Raw genomic sequence first — 10,200 nt, 5'->3', positions numbered from 1 at the left:
GGTGAATTACTTGGTTTGTTCTTATTTAAGAGAAAAATAATTTCCTCTCATTATAAGTATTGATTTCATTTGCTATTTAAGTCTTCTGAGAAAATAATTTCCTCTCATTAAATCCTATCAAGATTTAATCTCCACAAATAATAATAAGGTATGAAATATAAGTTGACCAAGGTCAACATTTCATATCTATTATGAGGGAGCAATAATTTAAATGAGGTGCTACACCTCATGCAATTTAAGACTAACATACTAATGATTTCAAATCACTAAGTAATAGCAATCAGAGGTTTATTAACCTAAGTTCATTACCTCTTCTTGTATTACTTAAGATCAAGATTTAAATGAGAGAGTAGCTCTCATACTATTTAAAGAATTTGAATTCCAAGATTTAAATGCACTAGAAATGGCTCCATAGCCACTATTTTGATCTAGTCCATGATCATACAAACAACCTGGCTAGATTATTGCATAATCAATTAGAGTACAACATTTTTGATTTATGAGAGTTGGAAACAACTCAAAATCAATTATGGTTGAATTTTAAATAAAGTTTCAATTTGCAAATGTCCCTGCCTTGTCATTTTTAGCAGATTAATTCTACTACGAATTTGGAGGTGGGACCAGTGGCAAAGTGTAGAGAATTTCATAAGCTTTCCAGAGATATAAAGTTTGCTAGATTTGGAGTGCTAGATTTCAAACTATTCAAATTTTACTAAAGCATCTGCAGGCTATATGAATTATTCCCAAATATATATTTGAATACTTGGGCTAGGCGGGAAATGGAAACGGGCCGAAACGAAATTAAACAGCACTGCGCAGCCCAACAAGCATCTGGTGCGAGTGGGCTGCCCTGACGAGGTGGGGGCCACCCGTCAGTGGCTCTTAGTCGAGCGAAACGGTACGCGTGATATAAACCGTCGGATTAGAAACAGATCAGGTGGTCGAGGATCGTCGTCGTCTCCGACGAGATCCCGACGTGCTGGTGGCGTGCCCAGGGGGTCGGCGAGCGTACCAAGCCTCCGGCGGTCGATGGAGAGGTACGAGGCGACGTTGGCGAGGGTGAAGAAGCTCCTGGTACAGCGGCGGAGCTTGGCGAGGCTCCAGTCGATGGCGATGTTCTGCGGGCTCCGGCGGCGGTGATCTTGCAATTCCGGTGATGTAGAGTGTAATTGGACTAGCTACCAGTGTGGGAAGAACCAGTGAAGAGAGGGGATGAGATTGTGTGAAGGATGTGTGCTCGGAGCTCCTCTATTTATAGGCTGGAGGTGGTGCCGCGGGTGCTGTGAAGAGCCGATCATGGCGCGACGTCTCCGGCGTTCGAAGGGGCAAGTGAAGGACGGCTATGCGTAGGCGTTATCCTGGCGATGCTCAAGGTGCAGCTGGCGCAGAGAAAAGAGGATGGGATCGATCGGGAGCGTGTGATGATCGTGGCAGTACACGCGGCCGAAAGTTGATGAGGACGACGGCGATGGTGCATGCACGGGCTATGGAAGATGTCTAGCTGCTAGAGGGTGGCGAGGAGACGGGTGATGCAGCGGTAGCCTTTGCAGAAGAGGACGGGAGCGATCGAGCGCGCGGCGCTCTGGCGCGTCCAGAGCACGCTCACCGCGTGGCCTGGCATGCCCTGGCATGGTTTTGGACGCGCCTCTCCTGGCCAATGCCGTGCGCGCGCGAGCCAGGGCCGTGCACCGTCAGGGTCCTTGTGCTGTGTAGATGCTCCAGGACAAGGATTTGATGAGAGAGGGAGGCCAGAGAGATCAAGTGCTTTGGGGCCGGCATGGATACGGCATGAAGCTTTTCTCCCCTTTTCTCCACTTTAAACGAAGAGGGCAAGGACGGGGCTTGATGCAGGAGTTGCAGTAGATGCTCATCATCACGAATTAAAAGTGGTTTAGGCAAAAACCCATTGGATATTGAGGTGTAACACATTTCTGGAATGTTGCACCATAGCTGTTCGACAGAATGGCCGCATGAAAGTTTCGTTCGAATTTTGAAAATCTTTTTGGTGCAACTCATTTATATAATTAATGTGATAGAATGGTGGTGGTGGTATTCATTTTGGAGTTGATTTGCAAAGTTTCCAAAATGTGGTCATCTTCACTTTGTTTCAAAGTCCTATCTTGTCAAATTGTTTCTGGTCAACCTGGTCAAAGTTAGCATGCATGGGTGGTCAACAACAAAGTTGTTCACTTTGACAAGGTCTTGGATGAGGTGTCAATGGTTGACCAAGTTTGGTTTTAGAAAAGATATAACCAGGGGTGCAAAGTAGTGAAGATAATAAAAAGGAGACATATGACCATTATCATATGTATGATGGTTTTGAGATTTTCTTTGATTTGATTCTGGGTTCTTTGATGCAATTGTGTTTGTTTATGTTATACAAGTGTTTTACAAACCAAAGATCAAGCAATGGTGGCCTTTGGTGATGATTTGCAAAATTGGCCTTATGTGTATGTGAGTGAGAAAATGAATTCTTTTCTAAATCCTTTCTTCTTCTCAAATTAGGGTTTAGTGATCTTGTGTTAGGGTTTAAGAACACTTGACCCACAATAAACACTCATCATGGCAATTGCACAATAGAAATGCACACTATGCATAAAACTATATGTAACACTATATGCATGAGAAAAGTTTTTGTTTGTTGAGAATTTTGAGTAATTGAAAATCTCTCTCTTGATTTATTATTGTTGAAACTTGGGATGTTACAAACCCTTCCCCCTTACAAAATATCTCGTCCCGAGATCTTAAAGAAAACTAGGTACTAAAGAGATCTGGGTACTCAGTCTTCATGAAGTCCTCTCTCTCCCAAGTGGCTTCTTCTTCGGTGTGATTACTCCATTGAATCTTCAGAAACTTGATACTTCTGGTGCGGGTGGTTCTGAAAGCTTCTTCCAAGATGCGAATAGGTACTTCGCGGTATGTCAAATCGGAGTTGATATCCACAGCTCGATGATCGATGTTCTTGAAAACCTCGGTCTTCTCTGGTACTTCTAAGCACTTCCGGAGTAACGAGATGTGAAACACATTGTGCACTGCTGACATTTCTTCTGGTAACTCCAGTTGATAGGACACTTCTCCTCGGCAACTCAGGACTTTGAAGGGTCCGACATATCAGGGTGCAAGCTTTCCTCTAAGCTGGAATCTCTGCATTCCTTTAAGGGGGGGACACTTTGAGATATACGAAATCTCCGATCTCGAAGGTCATCTCTCGGTGTCTCTTGTCGGCGTAACTCTTCTGTCTTGATTGGGCGGTCTTGAGGTACTCTCGGATCTTGTGAACCTTCTCTTCAGCTTCTCGGAGAATATTTGGCCCAAAGACTTGACTCTCTCCGACTTCCGACCAGTTCAGAGGGGTACAGCACTTCCTTCCGTACAGTGCTTCAAAGGGGGCCATCTGCAAGCTGGCTTGATAGCTGTTGTTGTACAAGAATTCTGCGTATGGCAAGCAGTCTTCCCACTTGGATCCATACTCTAGCACACATGCTCTCAACATATCTTCCAGGATCTGGTTTACTCGTTCAGTCTGTCCATCCGTCTGCGGGTGATAGGCGGTGCTGAAATTCAGCCAAGTTCCGAGTCCTTCATGTACTTCTGCCAGAATCTGGAGGTGAATTGGGATCCTCTATCTGACACTATTGACTTAGGTGTTCCGTGTAAGCTGACTATCCTTGAGATATATAACTCTGCGAGTCTCGGTCCTTGATAGGTGGTCTTGACGGGGATGAAATGGGCGACTTTGGTCAATCTGTCGACCACTACCCAAATAGAATCATTCCCTTTACTAGATTTGGGCAGTCCGGTGATGAAGTCCATTCCGACGGAACCCCACTTCCATTCGGGAATCTGTAGGGGTTGCAACAGTCCTGCAGGTCGTTGATGTTCTGCCTTGGCTCTTTGACAGATGTCACATTTGGCGATGTAGCTTCCGATTTCTCTCTTCATTCCATGCCACCAAAATTGTTCCTTCAAGTCTTGGTACATCTTGGTTCCTCCGGGGTGAATGGAGTAAAGGGTGTCATGGGCCTCTTTCAGGAGAACTTGCTTCAACTCTGAATCTGACGGCACACAAAGGCGTCCGTTATACCATAGCACTCCTTCTTCATCTTCGGTGAATCCCGGTGCCTTTCCTGCAGCTATTTGGCTCTTGATCCCATCAATGCTAGCATTTCCCTTCTGGGCTTCCTTGATCTGACTAATCAGTGTAGGTTGGAGTTCAATGCTTGCGAGAAATCCTTCGCTAACTAGCTCTAGTCTGAAATGTTCAAACTCTTGAAACAGGCTGGGTTGCTCGATTGCGATCATGGAGTTCAACTGACACGGCAGTCTACTCAGAGCATCCGCTACCACATTAGCCTTGCCGGGGTGATAGTGAATTTCCATATCGTAATCCTTGATTAACTCTATCCATCTGCGATGCCTCATATTCAGCTCCTTCTGGGTGAAGATATACTTCAAGCTCTTGTGATCTGAATAGATCTCGCATCGATTACCCATGAGGTAATGACGCCACACTTTCAGTGCTAAAACCACGGCTGCTAGCTCTAAGTCATGGGTTGGATAGTTCTGCTCATGTTGCTTCAGTTGCCTTGACAAGTAAGATATCACCTTGCCTTCTTGCATCAACACACATCCAAGAGCAATCTTGGAGGCGTCACAGTACACGTCAAATGGCTTGGTGATGTCCGGCATGATCAATATTGGGGCTGAGGTCAGTCTGCTCTTGAGCTGTTGGAAACTCTCTTCACATTTGTCCGTCCATTCGAACTTCTTGTCCTTCTTCAATAATTGAGTCATCGGTCTTGCTATGCTCGAGAATCCTTCAACGAACCTGTGGTAATATCCCGCCAATCCGAGAAATGCACGGACTTCAGTCTGGGTGGTTGGGGCTTTCCATTCTTCAACGGTCTTGATTTTTGAGGGGTCAACGGCAATTCCTCCTGCAGACAAGATATGTCCCAGGAATCCTACTTCCTTCAAGCAGAACTCACACTTGCTGAACTTGGCGTACAACTGATGCTCCCGAAGGGTATCCAAGACAACTTCCAAATGATGCTCATGTTCTTCTTCGGATCAGGAGTAGATAAGGATGTCGTCGATGAATACAACGACAAACTTATCCAGGAAGTTCATGAAGATCTTATTCATGAGATTCATGAAGTAAGCGGGGGCGTTGGTTAATCCAAATGACATGACATTGTACTCATACAATCCATATCTGGTGGTGAAGGCAGTTTTGGGGATATCGGTGGCACGAATCTTCAGTTGGTGGTAACCAGTCCTCAAATCAATCTTCGAGAACACTTTGGCACCGGTCAGCTGATCAAACAGATCTTCTATTTTTGGCAAAGGATACTTGTTCTTGATGGTGACATCGTTAAGCTTACGATAATCCGTACATAAACGAGTGGCACCATCCTTCTTGTCCACAAACAAAACTGGTGATCTCCAAGGCGACGCACTTGGTCGAATCAGACCTTTGAATAGCATATCGTCCAGTTGCTTCTTCAGTTCCACTAACTCTGCCGGGTTCATACTATAGGCTCTCCGGGCTATAGGTCCGGTTCCGGGGATTAACTCAATGATAAACTCGATATCCCGATCCGGGGGCATACCGGGTAGATCATCGGAAACACATCGGGGTATCGACAAACGACCACGATCGATCCTAGGTGGGTTTGGCTAAACTGCGGTTGCGAGTAAACTTTACGGGCGATCTTTCGGATATGTGCTCGACTAACACTCCGGTGCTACTAGTCATGGTGATGGCCTTCTTGGCACAATCAATCAGTCCATGATGTTTCGACATCCAGTCCATACCCGAGTACTACTTCCAAACCTTTTGTTCCCAGAACAATCAAATTTGCATAAAGTTCTATTTCATGTATTCTGATAGGCACATCTTTGCAAATTTTTCTAGCTTTAGTTGTTGACCCAGGTATTTGAACTATCATGACATGCTTCAAACTGATGGGTTGAATCTTACTAGTGCATGCAAAATCTTACGTAACAAACGAATGCGATGCTCCAGAATCAAACGGCACTCTTGCGGGTATTGAGTTAACGAGAGAACATACCCAGCACGACATCTGGGGCTTCCTGAGCTTCTTCCGCACTCATGTGAAAGAGGCGGCCGCTGCGGTTGTTCGGGTTGTGGGGGGTGAACTTCTTGCCGTTGGCGACACGGCGTTGCTGCTGAGCAGTGCCAGAGGTGTTGGCGGCAGTCTTGGCGAGTCTCTTGGGGCACTCGTTGGAGTAGTGCCCCACCACTCCGCACTCGTAACAAGTGATGGTGGACTTGTCCTTGGGGGTAATGGGAACAGCGTTGCTCCCAGTCCTCGGAGCAGTGTTGGAGTTGTTGTTGTGGTGGTTGGGGGCTCGGGGTGGAGCGCGGTTGAAGTTGTTGTTGTTTTTGTTGTTGTTGTGGCCTCCTGGCCTAGGGTTTCCTCCACTCCGGTTCTGATAACCCGGGCGTGAAGTTTACATCGGGGGCTTGTTGTTTCTTGGGGCGAACCCGCCACTTGAGCTGGGGCGATACTTGTGGGTATTGCTGGGCCCACTCTGATTCATCATTCTGCGCTTGCGGTTCTCATTGGCTTGGTTGAGTTTCCCCTCCATCTGGATGGCGGAGTCAACAAGGGCTTCGAGGTCAGCAAAAGGGATGTTGACCAGAACAGTCTGCATCTCATCATGCAGTCCATTCAGGAATCTCTCCTTCCTCTTCTCAGTAGTGTCGGTCTCATCCGGGGCGTACCTTGACAGGGTGAGGAATCTGTCGCGGTATTCTACCACGGTTAGACGGCCTTGCTTCAGTTCCCTGAACTCATCCCTCATCTTCTTGATCAAAACCGGTGGCACATGGTACTTGCTAAACTTGAGCTTGAATCTGCCCAAGTCATCATTTGCCCCGCATTCAATGCGCGGGCACTTGTCCACCAGGCACGTGCAGGTCCTGCCAGATAGTGGGTGGCAAACAGCACCTTGTCGTTATCTTCCACTCCGGCAACTTCAAGATTGTTCTCCATAGTCTGGAGCCAATCGTCAGCGTCAAGGGGTTCTTCCGTCTTGCTAAACACCGGTGGATTTGTGTTCTGGAAGTTCTTCAGCTTTGACCCAGGGTGGTCATGGTTTCCGTGGCCCTGGTTGTTCTGTGCAATCTGTTGCATGGCAGCGATGTTGGCTTGTCTCTCGGCTCTTTCAACCTCTCGATCTGCCATTAGCATTTGCAGCATTTGCATCATCGCATCCTGATTGGCATTGCGAGTCGGGGGTGCCATCTGAACATGGATATAGATCATGAGACGAGAGGGAAATTTCTATGGCTTGTTTTGGATAAGGTTTCACAAATTTTAAAACTTGAAAACTTCATATGATGAATTAAACACACAAACATAATTATTCAAGTAGCAAATATTACAAACCAACCAACCGGAGGGTTTGAAGAACCCTTTCAACAACCTACGATACAAGGGGGTGATACAAAGGACCGATACAACTCATGCTACGCAAGTGCTCATAGGGGGGACTACTCTTCATCGATGTTGATCGGGAAGGTGGTATCCATCCCGGCGGTCAGGTGCTCGTGGCCATCCTGGAAGTCCAGGTCTTCATCTTCCTCCTCCTCATAGTCGTTGTCGTTGCTCACGTAGGAGTAGCCATCCCCTTGGATGTCTTCTCCCTCGCCTTCTCCTTCCAGCTCCTGGAGCTGTTCCGCCTGGGTGGCGACGGTCTCCTTCAGTGCGGCGATCTTGGCCTTGTGGCGGTGGATGGTGTAGTCCTTCTTCGAGACCAGCTGGCGAAGAGTCCTACGCTCCTTGGCGATGACCTTGATGGTCTCCGCCTGCTGAGCCAGCTGGAGGTAGGTGTGGTTGGCGTATGCGCGGGAGTTGTCCAGCTCGGTGCGAGTCTCGAACAGCATGAAATCGAGATGATCCACATGGTGTCTCATCACGGGGTGGAATGGCAGGTTGATGGGTAGCCCAAGAGAGGTGTGCCTTGCAAAGTGTGCAAAGCGCTCCCCTTCAATAGCCATCGAGTTCTGCCCGCACAGACGAGCGAGGGCTTCCGCGGAGCGCGTGTGAGTCCGTCGGCCCAGTTGTTCTCCCTGAGAGAGAACTGGATCTGCCGGAACATGGGTGACTCGGGCTTTCCGGGGAGGTTGGCCATGCTGACCCATTGAAGCTGTCCCCCGGGCTGGTCATTGACCTGACCCCCGTAGAACACAGGAGGCGAGCGTCCAAGAAACTCTGTGAGGGCATGCAGGTCCCTTTCAAAGATCATGTCACCCCCGTTTCCCAGCGCGTACACCTCGGTTTGGATGAAAGGCTCCATCGGGATGATAGGCTCCATCTGTAGAGGAATTTGATGAGTAAGTTAGAGAAGTGCAAGTGTTCAAAATTTTAAGTAACTTATAAGAAAGAGCATGAATTTGCTATTTGAAAAGATCTCAAAGGTAAGGTGTGAATATGTTTTCATAACTATTCAATTCCTTAAATCTGAAACTAAATTTGTCAATCGTCCATTCTAACTAGGGTCTCCTAAGGTCAAACAATGGCTCTGATACCAACTTGTAAACACCAGGATTTTTAAGTCCAGATGCCTATTATATCATACATCGCAATCCCAGGAAGATTGTTTTTGCGAGACATAATAGTAAGTAGTACAGAGTCATCATTTATTACAACACATACTTGTCTTACAACAATGGATCACATGATCCAATATTACACAAATAGATTGTTCAACATCACAAATAAGTAGCGGAAGCGTAGTAGTAGTGGACTATCTATTCCACAGGCAACGCTTGTCGTTAGAAGATGATCCTAGTTATTGTAGACGTCATGCTGTCCGTCATCCTGATACTGTGGCTCCTCTTCATAGTCTGGCATTTGAATAGCCAGGGACACAGCCATGAGTACTTTAAAGTACTCGCAAACTAATACTAATGTAAATACTTATCACATTAATAAAGGGTGCTAAGCTCTAGGTTTATTTGCGTAAAGCCATGTTTACTTCATAAACATTTAGTAAAGACTCCTCATTTTAACTAACTAACTCAAGTGGGAACATTAGTGTCATTCCCACAATTCACATATGATTCAAGTCAAATCACCTTTCAATTCACCATTCCTTTTTAAGATAAAAGTTCTGACAACGGAACAGTATGGTCTTTCCAATTGTCCGTAACCGTGGACACGGCTATTCGAATAGGTTTAACACTCTGCAGAGGTTGTACTCTTGTGCCACAACTTTTGATTACATCCGTCGAGGATAACCCCGAATCATCGTAACTCAGTACACGGATCATCAACCTTAACCTTTCACTTATATATACTAGTATAGGCACCTCTCCCCATGAGCTTGGCCTCCCGGTGAAAACCAACTGTCAACCCGGGAACTGCACAGGGCTTGGGTCGTACATTCACCTCATATTCACATCATTTCACTTAACGGAGGCAGCCTCGGCATGACCCCTATGATGCTTGTTTAGAGGGAACCATACTAAAATACACAAGTTTCTAGTTAAGCCCTACCCATAATCAGGTATTGTGGGGGTACTTGTATAATTGGAAGGGTATCGCATTCAAACCCAATCATCAGTTTTCATTTCAATTCACCAAGTCAACCATGTCACCTTCAAATTCACATTCTTTCAAATTCATTTCACTTCACCAAGTTCCCATCTAGAGTAGTCAAGTTTTATTTGATTAGCACTAGCAACTATTTCATGAGGGGTGCTATCTAGCTTTGATTTGTTCTAAGCTAACTTTAAATCTTGTTCTACTCTAGACCAAGTGAATCATAAATCAAAAAGTACTTTGAAATAAATAAGCAAAAATAATTGCAAGATAAAAAATATGGGATAGGTAAGACATAACATAAGGTGTGATGGTGCCTTGCTCTTGTAGAGCTATGCACTTGGTGGTTGGCAAGAGTTTAGCTTGCCTTGAGTAGGGTAGTGGTCAAAGTTCTCCTCCTCCTCCTGGGAGTAGGCTTCCTCCTCTTGATACTCCTCGTTACTAGCGTCTATATACGAATACGAGGTATACAATCACCAAACCAATCTTACATGCTAGACTAAAACACACACAAGGGTTCACACAACTAATTCTAGCATCACTTCAAACATGGCATGGTGAATTACTTGGTTTGTTCTTATTTAAGAGAAAAATAATTTCCTCTCATTATAAGTATTGATTTGAT

Source organism: Lolium rigidum, chromosome 3, assembly GCF_022539505.1.
Source record: "Lolium rigidum isolate FL_2022 chromosome 3, APGP_CSIRO_Lrig_0.1, whole genome shotgun sequence".
Lineage (NCBI taxonomy): Eukaryota > Viridiplantae > Streptophyta > Magnoliopsida > Poales > Poaceae > Lolium > Lolium rigidum.
This window is presented reverse-complemented; position numbering follows the sequence as displayed.